This window comes from Papaver somniferum, chromosome 9 (assembly GCF_003573695.1).
Source record: "Papaver somniferum cultivar HN1 chromosome 9, ASM357369v1, whole genome shotgun sequence".
NCBI classification, from domain to species: domain Eukaryota; kingdom Viridiplantae; phylum Streptophyta; class Magnoliopsida; order Ranunculales; family Papaveraceae; genus Papaver; species Papaver somniferum.
In genome coordinates, this window is record NC_039366.1 from 41,897,195 (window position 1) to 41,919,530 (window position 22,336).

A 22,336-nucleotide genomic window follows, 5' to 3' on the forward strand; every position below is an offset into this window, starting at 1 on the left:
AAAACATGTTGTTGCTATTGTTGATTAAAGGTTTCAACGGATTCATAAGCTACATGAGTTTGTAGGTGATTAGAATCTTGGGCTGGAGTCATATTCAATCCAAACTGGTTTACTCCCTCTCTATATCGATCATTATTCTTTATCACTTTTCTTCACTTCCCATCACGTCTCAATTACTTAAAGACGAAAATCATAGATCTGCAGTAGCACAACTATAGATAACATTAAGATTGAACGAGTCGCACATGAGGGAAGAAGACGGCAAAGGATTAAAGAGTTGTAGATTTTGACTATATTCAAACAGTCAATCCAAGTCGACTAACAGTCAGGAACTTTGGCAAATTTAAAAAATCAACTAACTGTTAGCTAAACGGTCTCTTGTTAGTCTTCGACCCTAATGCATCAACCGCATGTTTCACGAGCCAGACCTTAATTTAGTCATAAACTTACGACCCATTTACAAAATAACTCTATCCATTAATTAACAGTAGTAACTGAAAATGTGTTTTAGTCAATATGTGTTCTCTCCCCTGTTCCCCGCAAGCACTTGAGTTTTATTGTTAACAGACTGGATGTGTCAAGGTGCCTACTCATTACCTCATATACACCATTATCTACCACCAGTGTATAGTGGGATGTTTTTTCTTTTAGTCTGTGGTTCAATGTTGCTTTCTATCAAGGAGTTGGGTCATTGTTTTTTTGGATCTTGCTACTGAATAGAGAATTGCGCAGCTTGTGCGAAGTAGAAGCTGTTTTAAATGAGTTATTAGGCTGGCCGCTGGTAGTTCAGTATGATATTGCTATTTTCCTCTGGTTGCTTTTGTTTTCACGAAGAATTTACACTTTTTGTATTGTTCTGTCCCAACTTCGTTTTACACTGTCAGTCTTTAGTGTAGTTGGCGGTATATCTATCTAGGCCTTTGTGTTTTGTTTTGTTTTGCATCATCTTGTTTGTTTTATATCTTAAAAGCTAATATTTGCAAGTGTTTATCAATTGGTTTAGTGGTGGAATGCATTTCTGTTAGTCGGGTCCATTGGGTTCAAGGCTTGGTGACAATATGCACAGCCGCATTGTTGATTCTCTAAAACTTGATCACGAGTCAAATTGTGCGTGTTTGTTTCATACCCAGGGATTGAGCGTATTCTAAAGAGACTAGATTACATTGATTAAATCCTTTTTCGGTTCTGTGATATGATGCCCTGTGTTGTGTTTTAGGGTATTGATAAATTACAATTAGGCTCTCCTACCAAATATTTCCTGTCAACTGAAAATCAGGATAGTCTGTGAGTATGCATGATGCTGTTTGCTTCTTCGAGGTAACCTTTAAAAAAAAAAAAAACTTCGACTGATTGCTTATGGAACTTATTGAGTATACGTTAACTAATCTATGTAACTCTTCTAGTTGAGCATTGTCCAGCATTTAGAAGGGAATTGTAAATTTATAAAGACTGCTACAGAATTAGAACTTTATAATCTCTTGTGAGTTTTACTGCAAGTGTAACTCTGATTGCTTCAGTTAATTGCCATTGTTTTGCACGAATCTGTGCTTAGCATGAGCAACTAGTAATTGCCTAAAAAAGACCTCAAGCCCAACATTCAGATCTGGATCCAGCCTCCATACTTCAAAGAAAACCTCCTATTGAGAAATTCTGTGCAAAAATGGTTTTTTAAATCAGTATTGTGAATGAAATACTGGTTGTGTATGGAAAACCTCACACACACACCAATCATGCTTGTGAATCAGCATTATGATATCTCCTCTCAAAAGTAAGTCTAATTTTCATCTTAACTTCAGCTGTTGAATTTGTTCCTGCAACTATTAATATGTTTTGTTTTGTTTTCTTCAACAGGTGATTGACAAAAGAATACAGGGTACCGATAGAACGCTGAACCAAAATCAGATGAAACTACTATCAACATATGAAAAGAGTAGCAAAGTCTGTAATATTATTTCTTGGTGCTTATATTTCCTCGGAGGTACAGTAGAGACTATCGAATCCAGTTAGTATCTTGAACTTTAATGTCTTTACATGGGGAAGTTTCAGTGCAGTTAAATAGAACAGTTGCAAAGTTTTCATTGTGAATTCAGCACTTTTGAATTAGAAGAATGCATCAAAGATTAAGTCCTTACCTTATACGATGTCCAGGGCGACATGCAATACGCTGGATCCGTAAGTTTTAAATCTTGATCTCTTGTAATAATACATTTTTAAACAATTGAACAATCATATGGACATCTACATAGAAAAGAACCACATACAGTCATCATTCGGGAGAACCACCACAACAAATTAAGTCCTTTATTAGTTACGCGATGCATTGAACTTGCGATTCTTGCCTGAGCCTCCATTGACCGTCTTCTTCCTTATAGCACCACTACGCCATTATTATCATCAGTAGCACCACCATCACCAATGGGTTATAATGGAATATGGGTTTTGCTTCTCATAAACCCTGGATGGAAGGATGGAAAATGGTTGATTTTGACATTAATTGGTAATGACCTAATTTTAATAGTTTCCTCTCTTTTAATGCAGAGATTTTGCGTTTGTAATTATTCTTCGGCACTTAAGAGGACTTGGCATTTCCAGTAACCTAACATGCATCAGGGTCTCCAAATCAATGACGCACTTAACTGTCATCTCAATATCCTCATCATGCTACATGTACATGTTGAAGAAGAAAATGAAAACTTAAGTGCGGAAGTATACGAGAGCAGCTTTCCTGTCAACAAAACCATTTGTAAGTATTAAAAAATTATTCACTCTCGTTGCGGAAAAATTAGTCTTATCAAACTATGTTCTAGTAATTGGGCGGGTAAGACTTCAGCTAGAGAACTGTCCAAATTGTTGCAGCCAAAATGTACTCTATTTTGGAGGGCCCTATCAAACTATGTTGCCTCCTAGCTGTGTAGTATTTTGGATGCAACAGAATTTCCTACTAAATTTGCTTGCTTTGGTTGCGCAATTTTTATCGTTTTGAAAACTGTTCATCTTCTTAAAATTGTTCCACAAACAAAATTTATATCATGACTTTTATTATGTGCAGATGTACAAAAATGGAATGCAATAGCTTCAAAGTACCTTACAGATGATTCTTCCTATATTAAATTGTGATGCTGCGAAAAAGCAAGTGACACAATGAGATCAAACTTCAGTTGATGAGGCTTAAATACAGTGCTCGTGAAGCTGGTGACCTAATGGATGAATTCTTTGTGATACCTCTTGCATCTAAGCCGATAGAGGGGGTTGAAGTAATGTGATTTTTGTGCTTGCTCATCCCCCGAGTTCGTTTTAAGTTGGCTAAATTCACAATGACTTCTTCTTTCCTTGTTAAGTCTTGTTTTTCTCGTTTTCATTGATTTTATCTGAATTTTATTTGATTCTTTAGAAATTGGTTTGAGTATGGTTCGACTTACTTAATACGCCAAGCCTGAGTATGTACTAATTTAATTAGCTTTGAATTTGATGTCCACCTCGTACACTCGGAAGTTCTTTATAATCTGGAACATAGAGCAGACGGGATGTTGTATTCTTTCCTAGACTGCAAGGCTACGTTCATATAATGGGATTAGAGGATATCGATGAAATAGAGGCTTCTAGTCTGTTAGTTTTATCCTAGACAATCTCGCTTGAGCATGTTGTTTCCTGCTGAAATTATTTTCTCTTGTGCTTGGATTACAAGATAATAACATTACATTTTATTGCTGCTAAATTTAATTAGCTTCTCTTTTAACGAATTTACACACATTCACAAGGCTTCCAACTGTGATCTGTTTGCACATGCAGAAGTAAACAAAGTTCTTTTGCGTTATGATGGAAACAACCTTGGTTATTATGACCCATTGAACTGCGACCATAAAAAAAAAACCTCGTGGATATGATCATGCTCTAGGATTCCAGGATTTTCAAGCAATTGTGAAAAAGCAATGTTTTGTTCAAGACTTCAGGGTTGAGGGGATAATTGTGGGATGTGGAGCCAAGGAATTAAAGACAGGGTTCACCAAGGAGTTAGAAAGTAATATTTTTCTGATAAATATTATATGAGATATTTTGTAAAAGGGTTGCATGTTTAATTTATGGTCTAATTAGTAATTAGGGTATGGGTCGTAAAGCATAGGGTCGTAGACTAAAGTTGACCGTCTATCTTTTTATCAAAATACCCGTATAAAGTAGTCATACGACAAGATGTACTAACCAAAGTTAGATTATTATTTTTTTTTCAAAAAAGAGGCAAGTCTCATATATATTGATAATAATCATTCGATTCAAAATAGGGAACGGTTACATGAGTTTGAAGACAAACCAGGGGACTTTCAACAATGATAGTATCACCATACAAACAACATACACATTCAAGCCATTTCACATAATAGTTACAGGACAGAAATTGAAGTAAAAACCTAACCATTCCAATTTGATTCCTAGGTAGCAGAACTAGTTTAAATGGCTTAGTTTGGATAAACCGTATCACATCCAAAACGTATAACAAAACTACTATCAGTAGAGATGTTAGGATCCATAGACCCAACCATTTCTCAAGGTTTTTCTTAAAATCACAGTAGAACAGATAATGGTGTAAACGGATCCATAGATCCAGCCAATTATCAGTGATTTTATCAAAGGTACAGTAACACAGGTAACAAAAATAACATGAATAGGTCATCATAAAGCGGAATCGGTCGGAATCGGTCTTGGTTTTCATCTTCATCGGTCTTCTGAAACTGTTTGTTGTTGGTGTCTTTGGTGTTATTGTTGTTGCTGGTGTCTTTGGAGATACCGTTGTTCGTGATGATCTTGATTTTGGTGTTGTTCTTTTGTGTTGTTGTTGTCGTCACTGATATTGTTCCATCTGTTCCTTCAAGTTCTGTTCTTGTAATAAGAACAAAAACCCTACTCCTAATCTGCATCAATATTAGAGAAGCAAACCCACTGATTTTCAAACGAGATAGATCTAATTGAAATAACACTTTAATCAAGTCAAGCCCTAAAAAGTACGATATCAAACCTAACAGGTTCTAGAAAAAGAAAAAGAAAACGAACAGGCTAAAATAACTAAATAGATCTGAAACAGAAGATTGAATTAAGGTTAGAAGAAGTAAAGAAAAGATTGGGTCTGCTCAGATCGGCCTCAAAGAGGCAGATCTAAGCAGAAGAAGATTTTAATGAGAAAAGTTTTCAATCGCTTGAGATAGGAGGAGGGGATATATTTTTGTTCGATGGAAATCGAGTAGCATTAGCCTAAGTACGAGAATAGATTAGATACTTAACCAAGCTAGTAACACGGACATTTCATCAAACATTTTAAGTACGAGCATAGAGCATGGAAGAATAAGAAGTGGAGGACTCGCACGGTTTTCTGTGGTTGTCATTGTTGAGATCCAGAGGCAAAGAGGTTTTTTTTGGTTGATTTCACATCCATCGTCTAGAGGTAGAAGAACGTCACAAACAATTGTTCGCTCTTCTCATGTTAAGTGTAGTAGTCAAGTCACTGTTGACTTATGTAGAAATCAGTCCTCCGTAAGGGTGGATGCCGTAACCTTTTGGGCTAGAGTATACAAAAACTATAGGAAAGAGTTTGAGAATCATAATGGAAGAAGTGTTCAACAAGTCCATGATAGGCACCTAGTCATCGAAAATGCGATACTTTCTTTTTTAGCTATCCAAAAACGGATTTTGAATGCTAGCCACTTTGGATTGTCCATTAAACAATATGTAAGTATTTTTGTGGTTTATTTTACGTGATCCATGTTGTTTGATCTTTCTACTAAACACCACTAACAAAGTAAGTTTGTGTTTTGTTTTTGTAGCATGAAGTCGTCAAGCGCGCTACTTGGAGGAAAAGGGGGAAGCATTTGCATTCGACGCAAGCTATCAATTCATGGTATCCAAAATCCCGGAATATTGCCCCGGACTTCTTGGAGGGTGGATCGGACTGGGCTTCCTCCGGAGAAGATTAATGGTTTTAGAAGTTTTAGGGTAGGTTTTGTGGGTAGATCACTGTGTAAACCCTCACGAGACTATAACTCGTCCACTAGGGTCTCCTAGGGGTTCAAAGGCTTGATGCACATGCTAAGTGCATTCGTTGTTCCGACGACAAGGAGTTAGCTTTTATGTTTCAATTAAAGTAGTAACCAAAATTGCATGAATAAAGTGAATTACATCTTCCCATATTCTGTTTTCTGTTGGGTATAACTAAAGGTTGGCAAGATTGCAACGTCTATTATTGGACAGCCGGCAATGTTAGTAATTATTTGCATGCCGACTATTATTCAGCCGGCAGTATAAGAAATATTTATATGCCGACTATATGATAGCCGACATCGTAGGAAATATTTATATTCCGACTAGTGAAGCATTTACAACAGTCTCATGTGTGTCAAAAACAATAGACTCGGCATCTTTTTCATTCACAGACCTTTCCGGCCAAAGATAGTCTGCATATTCTTCATCCATAAACCTAGTCGGCCATAGATAGTCGACATTTTCTTCAATCGTCGACCGTGCCGACTTTTCCAAAAATTCAGATTACACTAATTGATTGAACTCATGAGACAAATTTTTTAATCTTTCAAAAGTTTTAATCTACTGAATTAATTAATTAATCTAAAACTCAATTAATTAAGTTAATCGAATCTTAGTGTTAATTAAACAAGGGTGTATTAGCCATTTAAAAAATACATGGTTAAGGGGTGGCTTATTTTACTTCAAAATGATCCAGGTTTTGTCTCATTAGGTATACGCCAATTAATCTGGGTATACCCCAATTTGGCCAGGCAAAACAATATCCTAGTTTGCCGATGTACACTATCCATGACTATAATTCATCAGTCGTTGTGTATCACTTAGAGTCTTTAAGATTTCCTTGTTTATGTGTCAAAACAATTATTTTCCTCAAATTTCATGCCAATGAAATATTCAAACCTGGACAAATTGGGGTATACCCAGATTAGTTGGGATATACCCGATTTTAAATGGACTCTTTTTAAGGGCTAAGTGGGGTATCCAAACAGGTGAAGTTACAAAGTAACCCTTTTCAATTATAATTAAAACTAAACTAAATTCATCTTATCATTTCATTTTCATTTCATCTTCTCCTCTTCCCTCTTCTCCTCTACCATACCTGCTGAAATTTGTCCCCCTTTATCGAAAACCGATTGAAAAGTCGTCAATTAATTCATCGTAATCGTCGATTCGAAAATTCCATTGTCGATTAATCTCTTCAAAAATGCGTAACCCGAAGCGTGCGAAACAAACTTTTAGAAGACCTAGTTCTGAAGACCCTGGATTTGTAAAAGTAATTCCACACAAACGGAATATAAAAACAGTTCATGAAGAAGAAACTGCTGAAACCGAAGAAATGACGCGATTGAGAAAGTAAAGGCCTACTTAAACTCACTCTAGTATTTCAATTTTATATTTGCATGTCAAATTAGGTCAGAAAAATCGAATTTGTGAATCTGCAGTTATGTAGCCGGCAAGGTGCTTGTTCCACGAACTTGCCGACTTTCCATGTTTAGTTGTAGTCGTTGTCTTCCTAGGTTGAATCCATGTCGTCTTTTCATATATGGAAATTTTATTTACAGGGTCGGCGTATTCAACCTTAATACTGTGCTGGCTAAATGTGTTTTTTAACAGTCGTTGGTTTTTGAAATTCCTATCCTGCCGACTAATGCATTGAAAATGTTTGTGTTTCCTGAGTCCATAATGTTATTAGTCGACATGAGATTTGAATACCACCCTCAGTCGACACTCTATTGATTTTTGACCCTGCCGACTAATTGGATGGAAATCCTTATGTTCATATGTTCCATTTTGTTAATAGACGACATGTTATTTGAATACATCCCTGCCGACTATTGTTTAGTCGGCATAGATTATTGTTGTCATCTCTTCTGACTATTGTTTAGTCGGCATTGGTTATTGTTGTCGACCATGACGAATAGTTGATTTTTTTTTAATTGTTCTTGTTTAGGTTGCAAAAGCTCAAGCAAGGAAAGAAGAAAATTGTTTCTCCTCCTTCAAGACCTCCTCTCGTAGGAGACAAACTCTTGACTGCAACACATCGAGGATTATATTCCTTACTTAGGTGTTTTGAAATGTGTTTCACTATTATAATTCAAAATTATCATTGATCAACGTAATGCTATCGAGAGCCTGTTTCTGGACAAAGAATTTATGAAACCGGTAGAGAAAAATATTAAACAAGCTAGAGATGTAAATAATATTATTCCAAATGAGATGTTCTGGTCGACGTGTCAAAATGCGTGCATAATGGTTGGTCCTTTGTGAAAATGGTTCTTTTTTTGGACTCAGACAAAGCCACCATAGGTTATTTGTTCCATGCACTTGCTACATGTGTGAAAACTATATAAATAGGTTTGGGATCAAATCGAAATGCTTCTATTGTACGTGTAATAAAGAAACGATATAAAAGTCAGTTGAGTTCTCCTCCTCATGTTGTAGCGTATTTTCTCAATCCTTATTACATCTTTGACCCAACAACCAATCTCATCAATAATGAAATTTCTGATCCCAAAATTTGTCTTACTGAAGTTATATGAAAAACGGTTAGCGGCCCGCAAGAACAAGCAAAATGCATGTTATAGGTACAAAATTATAATACTATCTCCAAATATGTTTAATTAAGTAATTTGTATTTCTAGTAACAACTGTACTTTTCTTTGTAGGTGAGAAGCATGCGAATGATGCAAGGTCAATTTGCATTACCATCATCATGTATTGCGGCTCAACATGGCGATCTTGTAAATCGGTGGTTATCTTATGGTGCCGAGTATCCATCCTCCAGAAGATTGTAGTAAAGATATCAAGTCAAAAAAATACATCATCTGGATAAAAGAGGAATTGGAGTGTGTTTGAAAGTATTCATACCAAACTACACAATCGTTTACTTTCATCTAGGTTATATGATCTGGTGTATGTTTAGTACAATTTGAAGTTGGAGAAACAAAGAATTAAAAGTAAAGCAAGGAGACACAACATTGATATTCACGGCGTTCATAGTCTACTGAGGGATGACAATATGCTTGACTGGATAGCGGGGGGCGAAACACCGGTTTTACCTCAAGAAGAACAATGGTTAAATATGCTGGAAGAGGAAGCCGTTAATAATCCAGAGCATGTCCCTCTACAATACAACTGACATGATTCCGAAGTTGAAATCCCATACGAAAGGTTACCGGTGAGTGACTTTGTTCATAAATTTGGTAATGTTTCATTTGGAGATAATACACAAGGTTATGAGAATGTGAATCCTACATATGGTTTTCGTTACACTACTGATCGCTCTGACCAGGGCGTCCAACATATAAACGAAGGATATAATTCTAATACTGATAACAATAAAGAAGTAGGTAACAATGATGATGATAATGGAGGCTATTATAATGATGATATTTATGCGAACGAAGACAACCAGTATCGCCACGATGATGACTGTAATGAGGAAAGGAACCGCCAAGAAAATGAAAAATACATGAATAGATCGAAAAAGGATGGTGGTCATAATTGGTTCGCATAAATTTTTAAATGATGAAGACTAGTTTAATAATCTTATGTTTTTTAAATTTGAAGTTTTTAATCATGTAGTTTACTTTCTCTGTATTATTTTAAAATTTTAATCCTAAGTTTTAAGCCTTCAATCCAGAGAAAGAAAGAAAAAACTCCAAAAATGGTAAGAAAGTTATTTACACACGATTATAACGTGTGTGATAACGGGAAAACAGTTCTAAAAATGCACGTTAAAATGTTATTTAGAAGAAAAACATTCAAACTAATTTTAGAAAAATTGTTATAACGTATGTGGAAACTGAAAAACGGTTCTAAAAAACTGTCGTTATTTCCTATTTATCGACATTATAAAGGCACGGGGTTCGGAAACGTTCACGGCCACAGTATATGGGTGTGACCCTTTTAACAGCCGTTTTTTTCGGAAAAAACGGGTGTTTTTCAAACATTGGTTTCAAGAGCTATTTTTGGCATTAGAATGTGTGGCATTCTGCAATCGTGTGACACGTCGAAATTTTAGATTAAGTAAGATTTTTGACTGCTCTTTTAGGACTTAAGTTTCAGATTGAAAATGTTCTTTTTGCACCATACCTATTTAGGTCAAATTTGTGAGTCATGTGGCTGGTGCAACTAGGACTGGTAAATATGTCGTATTGCGTTTTTCAGTATCCAAATAAGTGACAAGTTTTTGGTTTCTATCTATAAGTTTCTCATGAAGCTATTAGCAACCGATCATACCAGCACTAATGCACCGGAACCTATCAGAACTCTGCAGTTAAGCGTGCTTGGACGAGAGTAGTACTAAGATAGGTGACCTCTTGGGAAGTCCTCGTGTTGATTGCCTTTTTCCCTCCTTCAAAGATACTATAATACTTTACAAGGTTGGAAAGCAAAGCTATTGTCTCAGGCGGGCAGGACTGTTCTAATTCAATCAATCTTGCAAGCTTATCCGACATATCAAATGCAAATGATAGCTTTACCAAAAGAAACATTAGATAAATTAGACAAAATTCAAAGAGACTTTTGGTGGAAAAAAGATAAGTCAAAAGAAAAAGACGGTTATATAAAGGCGTGGTCAGGCATATGTAAACCAAAATCTCAAAGTGGACTGGGAATAAAAAAATCCCCATAAGTTCAATATAGCCCTTCTAACAAAGTTAGCAAGTATAGAGTAATAACAGAAAAAGATCAATTGTGGGTGAAATTTCTTGAAGCAAAATATTACCAAGGTTCAAACCCTTTCGAACCTACGATAAATTATGAGCTCTCTTGTATTTGGACAAGCTTTCAAAAAGATCTCAATATTATAAAAGGAAACTTTATCTGGCAAGTGAAAAATGGAGCTAATACGAAGATTTGGAAAGACAACTGGATTCCTAATACAGACAGAATAAACAAACCAACTGACAGAGCTAACCCATTCACGGAAAAAGTTCAGGAGCTATTAAATACTAAAGGGTCTTGGGACACTGGGAAACTAGATGAAATATTCTTGCCAGAAATAAAGGAAAAAATATTAGCTATAACCCCGAATAAGGAGAAAAGAGACAAAATCATATGGAAACATCAGAGGATCTGGGAAGTTCATGGTAAAAAAACATCTATAACTACCTCATCAATAAAATTTCAGATAATGAGGAGGTCAATGAATTCCCGTGGAAAAAATTATGGAAGTTGCAAGCAATCCCGCGAATCAGACTATTTATTTGGAAATTAATTCAAAAAGCTCTTCTAACCAAAACCAATAGCATATTAGCAGCTCATAACTCGGAAATCTCAGATGAGTGACACTTATGTAACAACCAAGCGATAGAAATAGAAGATCATCTATTCAGAAAGTGCCACTTTGCAAGATCAATTTGGTTTGGTTGCTCCATGGACGTCGTTAATTTGCAAATTAATGAAGACTCCATTAGCAAGTGGGTAGAAAGTTGGCTAACGGATCCAATATTTTCGCAGTATTGGGTGCAGATTACAACAATCCTATGGTTTATTTGGAAATATAGATGTGAAGTGGTGTTTAGAAAAACATCTCCAGATCCAACTTACCTGATTCAACAACTCAAGAAGTTCATCCAATCCTCTCCGAAAAATACCAAGAAAAAAAACATGGAGATTCAGCAAAAACGTTCGCCTAAACATTATTGGAACAACTTAAACGTGGATTGGATAATATTCACAGATGCGTCTTTCAATAAAGAGAACGTATCCATGGGATATGCTTTCATCCTGTATTCGGTCGACCAAAAATCTTTTATGCATCTTTCCCCAGGTTCGGATTGGGCTTCTTCGGCGTTGCACGCGGAAGCAAAAGCTCTTCTAAAAACTCTAACTTGACTAAAAGACAACCTTCTGTCTAGTGTTTCTATTATCACATCATGGTTTTTAAAAGCGTACGTTTCACGCTTCGCTCCAAAATTTCCGAAAACGCTTCGAAGCGTATGAGTGAAGCGAATCTTTTGTGAAGCGTCAGATTCCCTAAAAGATATACGCTTCAAAATTTCCCTCCTAAAATTTTAAAAGGAAAAAGAAAAATAAGAAAATGTGAATTTGGGAGAGGGGATTCTAACCCCACACATGTTTTAAAAAGAAAAAGAAAAATAAGAAAATGTGATAAGAAAAAGGAAAATAAGAGAATTGAATTTGGGAGAGGGGATTCGAACCCCCACACCTGTTTTAAAAAGAAAAAGAAAAATAAAAAAATGTGAATTTGGGAGAGGGGATTCGAACCCCACACTTGTTTTAAAAAGAAAAAGAAAAATAAGAACAAATTTAAAAAGAAAAAGAAAAAAATTGTGAATTTGGAAGAGGGTATTCGAACCCTACACCTGCTCGTCACTTACAGAGGACTAAACCACTGAGCCACGGCTTGTTTCATTATTTATAATTGGACATATATTAACTATATAACAATATTATCTTCTTAAATTTATATTTAGCAACTGCTTAAGAACAAAAACATTACTCATTGACACTTCAAACACCAACCATAAAGCGACGCTTCACGGTTCAACATACGATCCACTTCTTAAAAATTAAAAACGCTTCATGCTTTAAAAACCTTGTATCACAGATTGCAAAATGCTAGCGGATTCTATCAACAGAAAAATTCTATTGAGCAGGCGCCATGAAAATTTTGCATTCCTCATCGCAAAACGGTAGTGCTTAGCTGTGAAGCAGATAAAGAAGGTTGTCATGAACAAATCAGACATCCGTCGGCGGCCATAATAAAAATGAGATAGCAGCGAACTCTTAAATTCTGTCAAACTAATGCACTTTTCGGTCCTTGTGCATTTACTATTGTCAAAACTAAATTCAGCACTATATCCCCCCAATCTAAAAAGAAAAAGAGAACTTCTTTGTTTGGTAAAGTTCCTCACTTTCCCATGGACTTGAGAAAAACCCTCCTCTCATTTTCTTGCAGAAATCAAATTCCCTTCTGAGTGTAACCAGTTACTGATCAGGATTTACAAATTTCTTGTAGTTATTGTTGTTTATGATACTTTTATAAATCATGAGTAGTTTGAGAAAGGCAAAATTAGCCATTAATGGAATCCGTAATCTGGGTTCTAAAATTTTAACCCGAACCTGCAGAAACCCAGAGCATCAGTTGAAGCAACAATGTGTTTCTGTGAACCCACCATCAACTAATAATATCTGGAGGAGGGTTTCTTATTCAAAGTTTAATTCTTTTCACGCATTTGGAAGACAAAATCATCAAGCCCGTCCATTTTTCAGCAGAAGACTTCACCACAGCTATCATCATGCAAATCAAAATCTAATTCTCCTTAGTCGCAGAAATATACTGATTGCAATTTTGGTTAGTGGTGGAGTAGTTATTACTGTATATGGATTAGAAAGAATTCCTTATTCAAAGAGATTTCATTTAATTCTTATATCAACAGATTTGGAGAGAAAACTTGGACAATTCTGTTTTAAAGATGACTTGAAAAGTCATGAAGGGAAAATTCTTCCGGAAACACATCCGGACAGTGTCAGGGTTAAATCAATAGCCAAAGATATAATTGAAGCTTTACAAAGGGGATTAGGGTATGAGAAAGTAGGGAGTGGCCTTGGTAACAACAATGAAGAAGCTCAGGATGATGACATGAGGAGGGTGAAAAATTGTAGAAAGAAGGGTTTTAAAGTTGCTACTTATCATTTGGAAGGACTACATTGGGAGATTTTGGTTGTTGATGAACCAATTCTTCTTGCCGAATGTGTTCCTGGCGGAAAGATTGTTGTTTTCACTGGTTTGCTTCATCACTTCAGATCAGATGCTGAGATAGCTACAATAATCGCACATGAGGTATTTGATTTTATGCTTCTTTCAATTTTTTGGTATAGGCCTTCGACCCAGACGTATGGGTGTCTTTTGGCAATGAATATCTGGTTCACATAAGAAACATGTGTAATTTCTTTTGTCTACGATGATGCTTCCCTTTGATAGTGACGGAATCCAATATTGTATTCTGATATCAGGTTGGGCATATTGTGGCAAGACATGGAGCGGAAAGATTCTCAAAGGTTATTTGGCTTATAACTCTGAAAGTAGTTCTGAACATTGGTGATGAGATGAGAAATGGATAACTGAGGCATATAAATATCTCTTGTTGCCTTCCTCTCGGAGGTATTTATCGTGGTTTAAGTAGAATTTCTATTGTTTACAAGTGTTGCTGCTTGTCCACTTTTCATTTACTCAAAACTCGTCAAAATGTTGTTGTTTTGGTCTTTCTTGCAGAAAGCTTGATACTGGCATCAAGTATGTGCTTATGTTTCTTGCTAGTGGGGGTATTTTATTCTTCCTGCATGTTTACTCTTCTTAGGAACGAAATGGAGGCAGACTATATTGGGTTACTCTTGCTTGCCTCATCTGGATACGATCCTCGTGTGGCTCCCCAAGTGTATGAAAAGCTTGCAGAGGTTAATGGACATTCGCCATTAGATCATCTTTCTACACATCCATATGGAAAAAAGAGAGCAAAAGCATTGTCCCGAGCCAAAGTTATGGAAGAAGCTCTTAGCATATATAAGGAATCAAGATGAGGCATCCTTTTGGATATGTTGGGAATGTGGGTTATGTGAAGATTTTGAAGATATTTCACCAGTTGAGAAATCAAAAAGAGGTAGAAATCAGGTATTACATATAGATGCAGAGATTCGGAAATGTCAAAAAACTTGGGTAAGATAGTTTCAGATTGATCTAGAAAGTAATTAGATTACGTTAATTGCATTTTAAATTAAGAATCCCCACGAAAAATGGATGTTGAAGCTTCTGAATAAATTTCCACGGTGGGTTTTGTGCTGCTCTTTTTGTCCTTCGCTAGCACTCGGAAAGGGTACTTGAAATTTGAAGGTGTGTCTCTGGTTTTCTCCATTAAAACTCTATGATTTTTCTGTCTCTAGGTGTAGCAATGGTATTGTTCCATGAAACTGATATTTGGCTGTACATAATTTTGTTACTAAACGCATCTTTTAAAACATGTTCTTCTTGTGCACTTCATTTCTCAGCACCATCAAAAGATTAGATCTGATCTTTTTCTTAATTTTGACTGGACCTGGTTACCGAGGCAACTCAGTTTCTTCATGATAGTTTTGCTTTTCTTGGAGTTAGATTATTCAACTTGAAATGAAAATTGAATGTGTTTCTTAACTTGAATGGGCTATGAGAAATTTCTGGCAGAGTTTTAATTCAATCTGATTCTTTTACTGTGATTCAAGCTTTTAGAAGCAATAATATCCCATGGATCCTCTGGACCAGATGGAATATTTGCATTTTGCAGGAGTAAACTTGGAAATTTACTATAGACATGGAGATTAAATTTGCAGCTGCAAAAAAGGTGCAGGTCTGGGGAATACTTTATCATTCATGCCAATATGAGTCTAGGCCTTCTTTTTTGAGTTGTTTAGAGCTTCCTGACAAAGCTTTATTATAGACTTGCCTTACTTTTGTTTGCTTTTATGAATCTTATTGGATTCCTTCTATGATTTGGTTGCAATTCTTTTCAGTATGGTGTTTATAAAATTTGTTTGTTAAGCAAAAAAAGAATGTTAGATTTTATGTTCTGTCTAGAGGTGTATCTTTGCTGTTCTTCTTTAATTCTCTTTTGCTGTTTTCATTGGGTTCTCAGATTTTGTGTATGCTCTCAATTTCTTGGTTATTTATATCTTGATGTAAACGAAGGGATGAATTCTGGGTGTGCCAACTGTGTTTTAGATTACCAAATGTGCCGAATTATTGATCGGCAATCTTTCATTTCCATAGATCCACTTTTAGTAGACTTTTAATAACTAGGACAGTGAGCAGCAAGTTACTGTTAAGTGATCATATTTATTTTCTTCCATTTTGAAAATTGAAATTTTCTAGCAATATGCACTACTACAAAGAAAATTTACTAACCGGTGTCCAGTATATTCTAGCTGGAATATGCATCATAATGAAACCGGTCCAAGCCTTGATATCATATGGGGTTTAGCTTCAGTATCCATTTTTGTGTTTGTACTTTAAAATCCGTACTTCTCGTTTTATTTTATTTGGCAGTATTCCTATTTCCTTAAGTTTGTTAAACTCTCAAGGCAAATTTGGGTTCTTCGTATGATGATTTTGGTGATAAATTTTAAGCAAATACCAAAATACATCTGAGCTTCATGATCCGTGAGAGACAGACATTAGTGAGACTTTCCTCTTTGTTTCTATGGCTTAACTGAAATGAAAATAGTTGTGCGACAAAAATGGCATCAAGATTGCCTTGATTACCACTCAGCTTCTCCTTATTCCAGTTGTCCAAATTCCAAAAGGCAGTATTTAATCACGCGGAACATGTTGTATCAAAAAAAAAAAAAAACATGTAGCCATCATGTATTATTTATCTGCACCAGAACCAAAGATAGCAATTCGGGGAACAATTCGCCAATTTTTCCGAATCGATGGTTACCGAATAATACTTCCGTTCGAATGCATCTCCGAAGCCTATTCGCGTGTTATATGGACTACCCGAATAATTCGCGATTTATACGAATTTACGAATGATTCAGCGGTGCAGTTCGTGTAGAATCCTTGAGCTGTTATAAATTGTTGGGTTTCAAACGCCAACCATTTGGGCCATTTAGCTCCCTAACAACTAGGCCCAGCTTATAAACACACGTTTTTCTTCTTTTAATAAAAAATGTTACTTCAAGGGGGTTCGAAGTTGCGACCTAATGCTCGTTCACCGAGGGTGAAACCTCCATACCAATTTTGAATAAATCTATAAGTACATCGCATATATTTATACATTGGTTTTAAGGTGTCATTTTACTACCAACTTAGTCTTTTAAGCATAGGGATATTAAATAATTTATTATTTATTTATGTTGGCCGAATTTTACGTGCCTAACTCATATTTCTTAAACGAATTATACACGTACGTATGCCGTTTCGATCTACTGCCGAATCACGAACCGTTGATCGGATTGTTACGTATGCCGAACTACGAATTGCTAACTAGGCACCAGAAAATTTGCATAAGCCTGTGCACATTGTCATCCAACTTGCTTGAGTCGAATATCAATCATATCAAAAAGAACTGGACGCTCGGGTATGAAAAAACAGTCCCAGTTGCCGGTACCAGAACTCAATATTGAGGGGGGCTAAAAATAAATAAAATTTAGATGTGATATAAGTACTAGAACAATTAAGTATAAACAACAAAATAAAGACTCAAAGTGACACTACTGCTCACAAAAATATACCAGCTCATGGATAATGTACATGAACTCAAACTCAACAGACTAGGATATTGTTTTCTAGCGATACCTTATCCAATATAAATGGAGGCAATCAGGGACGGGCGTAGCAAGGGGTTAAAGGAGGCTATAGCCCGTCCCTAATTTTTGGGTAAAAGAAAAATTAGTATAGAAATTTAGGTTAAATTTTATATTTAGCCCACATATTAGATGTAGTTAGCTAATTGTATGTGATTTTTAGCCCACATTATGAGGTGATCAAAATTTAAGTCATGTTTAAAGTAAATAATTTTCTTCAACTCCCTACCTTTCTACTCTTACTTTCTTCTCTTGGTAATCACTTTGCTTTTCTGTTATTTGTGTTGGTTTTAACTTTTATTTCCCTTACTATTTAGTATTGTACGGGTGGATCATTATTTGACCACTAATTATGTGATGTATTCCAAAAAAAAATTGCCGCTTACAATCCAGCCCTACCCAAGGAAGAATCCTGGATCCATCCCTGAACGAAATGTCATATGATTTCATCCCAAATATCCAAAAGTACAATATTAGAAAAATGCAAGTGCCTAACAATAGTGCATTGCTGACGATTATGACCATCTTTGCAGATCAGGGATAATTTAATTTGCTAGTAGGTAGACTCTCGTTATCAGCTAAGGTTAATCTCGGATCTCGTTCCTTTTTGGTTGTGTCTGAGGCACTGCTATAACTTTATATCAGGAAGATCACAGTTGAAGTGTCGGTGAAATTTCGATTCCAAATTTTATATCGTATAATTTTATACCTAAGGTTTTTCATACATTGCATTTATTAAAGTATAAGGAAATGTCACCAATTTCTTTTATAAAAAGATTAGAAACAGAGAAGATGAGTCGAGCACTTGATAACCCAAGCAAAGCTAGAAATCGGGAAAGGGAAAAATGTTAAGGCTAATGAAAAGCTGATTGATTATTTGAACAGTCTCGAAGATGTAGAAGCGGGTGCAATGTTTGGGGAAGCGGTGGAGGAGGAGGACCCAAAGAAAAAGAGGAAGAGAGTCACCACAAAAGGAAGTCTGAAGGTGCATCGAGCAGCGCCCAACCTCCTAAACGAGGACGAGGTGGTCGTGGTGGGGATGTTCATGAATGGATGGTTTCAAACTTATGTCTTTAACTATGGATAATTATGGAGTCAAAACTTATGTCTTAAACTTATTGTCGAATTGTGTTTGGTTATGTTACTAGTTTATGAATGACTGAATGTGGTTTATTTTGAAATTTGTTTGTGTTTGTCTAAGACGCGACAAAAGAACCAACTATAATATGTGTGTGAGAACAAATGAAGGATTCTGGCAGTTTTTCAGTCAGAATCTGTTTACATTCGCCTTTATAAAATCTGATTCTGGCAGTTTCTAGGGGAACACTTTTAGAATCGGTCTATGTGGTCATACCATATAATCTGATTCCTTTGAGGAAAAGTGACAATGTTACTGTAACTTTTTTTTGCCAAGAATCGGGTTACATGTGCAATATTAAAATCCGATTGTTGAGAGCCATATTTTGACAACCTCCAGAATCGGTCTATGTGGGCATTCCATGTAATCCGATTCTACTAAGGAAAAGTGGCACTTTTCTGTAAAAAAGATTTTTCCCAAGAATCAGATTACAAGTGAAATATTAAAATCCGATTGTGGGAATTGAATTCGAAAAAAGTAGTCGTTGAGTCTTTATCTATATAAGGACAACCTCTTTGAGCAACTCCCACATCACACCCTTAGCCTAGAAAATGGAATGAGAACCATATGAAGAGAGTTAAAGAGTTCTTTTACGGGCGTACCGGGAACCCCAATAACCGCAAATGGAGAGATTTGGCTTTTCGATTCCAATACATAAAAGCGCTATCCGAGAGTTTGTTAAAGTTAGAAATATGGTGTACCAACATCATCCACGAGCTCCTCTTAAGGAAAAAGCGAGTAATCCGATCATTTTTATACCTATGTCGCCGTTAAAAGTTCGCATACTAACATTTAAGAATTCATTGCATTTCAGGTGGAACGTTTCAATGGGTTATGGAGAATTCGTAATGGGGAAACTAAGTTCATTCACCATAAAGAATAGACGACGTTGTACCGACGTGCTCGGAGGTTCATTGACGAACATTTGATGTGTCAAATTCTAGAATTACCATACTGAATTGTCCTATATATGTAATGCGCTAATTTCCTAAACTATGTAGTGAATATTTCTTTTCTTCTGAAAGTAAGGTATAATTGGATTATGTGAGTTATGAATAAATCCGATTTTAGGTTATCTTCGTCATTTGAAAAAATTCAACCCAGAACCGGTTAATAACTGCACTAACATCAACCGATTCTGGATTGAGTTTCAAAAAAAGAAATTTGATTTTTTTCAAGTTTTGATGATGAATTAATGGTAGTTGATTTCAGGGTTAACTTGATTTAACATCATTTAATCACCCAAATTAGCATCAATTAATCAGGGGTAGTTTTGTCATTTAGTAAAATAGTTAGATAAGGGGTTATCCATTTTACTTCAAAATAATATTTTTTGTCTTCTACCTATAGGCCCCAAATAATCACAATAGGCCCCAAACTAGCCAGGATATTAAGCGATGACACCACCATCAGAAAAATTATGACGAAGGCAAAAGCTAAAATTGTGTATGGAAGATAAATAGGAAGGATAGAATAGATAGACAGTTTTATCAACATATTCAACTGCGAGTCACCAATTAGCTCTCTTCCTAACAGAAATATTTGTTAATAATTTTAACAATAGGATGTTTTTGTGAACCGTGTCTTAATACTTGGACCACTTTTTTACATTTTCCACAATAAAATGAACGGTGCTTCTGGACAGACCGAGCTTCTGAACCTCGCAAAAACCGAATTCGCTTTTTATCTCACAGTGTTTTCTGGTGGGTCCTAGTGGGCCCCGCGGAGGATAACAGGGGGTCCCGCTTTTGGTTTGGTTTTGTGTCTAGCATTTTTTTCTGACGGTTTTTTTCGTAGTAGTGCGTTAAGAATTTTTGTGAAATCAATAAGATTATGTTGGACTGCTCTAGTATGTCATGACATGTGAGTTGAATATGTTTTCTTTTTGCTCTTTAACTGTAAATTTATGTTCTATCTGGGTTGCATAGACGCGGACGCGTAGACGACACGACGTGGACGCGGATACTATAAAATTCTCAAAAGACTAGGACGCGGACACTATATACATATTTTATTTATATATACAGTTATGTATTTATACAGCAAAGTCAAGTGTTTCGATCCTAAAAATTAGAAAATAATGTTACATGTGTATAAATTTCAAAAGAAAAGGAGAGATCGTTTGTTTATACACGCCGAAGGTCAATCAATCAATCACTATTAAACACATGGCACAATCAAAATGCATTCTTAGAAGAACACATGCCCAACCAAAGGTATATGGGATTCCATCCAATTACAAAACCGTAATAAAGACTTAAATGATTGATCTAAATGTTTTTCTTTCTTCATTTAGTTAATAATAGTAAAAATAAAGGAAGAAGTTTAAATGAAAATGAGAAAAAAAATGTTTTAAACCGGAATCATCGGTGCGTCCAAACAAGACATACGTGGGGCGCACATATTGGTACGTCGAACACGCGTCGTGTCAGCGTCCAACGCGATTCGAACGCGGACATGACTCAAAGAACGGAGTGTCCCTGCAACCCCGTGTTCTATAAATGTTTTTCCTAGGGATGATGTCAGGTGGGTTTGTATCGTTGCTGTTTTCATGGTGTTTTTAGATTTTGTGTATGTTCCTTGTTCTGGTTATTTATATTATCATCTTTGTCAAACAAAAGGATCAATTGTGATTGTGAGTGTGCCTACTGAGTTTTTACATTACCAAATCCCTATTAAAAAATCTGGCTTGATTGGGTATATCCAGATTAATTGGGATATACCCAATAAGACAAAATATGGTCATTATGAAGTAAAACCAAGCCACCCCTTAACCTTATATTTTATAAATGGCTAATATGTCCTTGTTTAATTAAAACTAAAAATTCTGATTACGTTAATTAATTGAGTTTAGATTGATTGAATAGATTAAAACTTAGGATTTGAAGTTATGAAATTTTGTTTTTGATTGAACTTCTGTGGGATGATTTTTGATGAGATTTTTTTTTTTTTTGAGAATATCTCTTGCAACGAAAATGAAGTACACAACCGAAACACTTCTAAAAGGTGATTGCAAATCTGTTGTATGAAATCATACTTAAAATCAAAGAAAAAATCCGCACTTTCAGTTCTGAAAGTTTGAAAGGTCCGCAAGGTTGACTAATGAAGATCATGCCGACCATACTAGGATGGCAAGGTCGACGAATGAAGAAAGTGCCGACCTAGTATGGCCGACAAGGTATACGAATGAAGAAGATGTCGGTTGTAATATTTTTTGACACACAGGAGACTGTTATAAATGCGTAGGTAGTCGGCATGGTATTGATTTATTACCTTGCCGACTCTTTTTAGCCGGGCCGGCTAGAATTTGGCCGGCACTGTAGTAATCTTATAACCTTGCCGACTTTAGTTATCCCCCAAAAAAAACTGAATTCTAATAGATGCAATTCACTTTATTCATACAATTTTGGTTACTACATTGATTGAAACATAAAATACCACTCCTTGTCGACGGAAAAACGAACGCACTTAGCATGTGCATCAAGCCTTTGAACCCCTAGGCGACCCTAGTGGACGAGTTATAGTCTCGTGAGGGTTTACATAGAGGTTTACCCACAAAACCTATACAAAAACTTCTAAAGCCATCAATCTTCCTCCTCCGAAGATGATACAACATCCAAGTAGTCCGGGTTATCCTCCGGGATTATTTCTGCCAGGAAGTGATAGGTTGCATCGAATGCGAATGCTTCCCCTTTTTCCTCCAAGTAGCGCGATTTCACGACTTCGTGATACAAAAACACAAAAACAAACTTACATTTGTTAGTGGTGTTTTATTGGAAGATAAAACAACATGGATCACGTAAAATAAACCACAAAATTACTTACAAATTGTGCAATGGACAAGGTGAAGGGGCGATGTTAAACATC

At 35.9% G+C, this 22,336-nt stretch overlaps 1 non-coding gene and 1 pseudogene across 1 annotated transcript; both read left to right on the forward strand.

Moving 5' to 3' along the window:
* The first annotated feature begins 10,252 nt into the window (after positions 1–10,252).
* Positions 10,253–10,371, forward strand: LOC113314716. Its single transcript, XR_003342594.1, has one exon. It is a non-coding gene; the product is annotated as a 5S ribosomal RNA (ribosomal RNA).
* Positions 10,372–12,902: 2,531 nt separating this feature from the next.
* On the forward strand, positions 12,903–15,026 carry LOC113309377 (annotated as a pseudogene).
* The last annotated feature ends 7,310 nt before the right edge of the window (positions 15,027–22,336 follow it).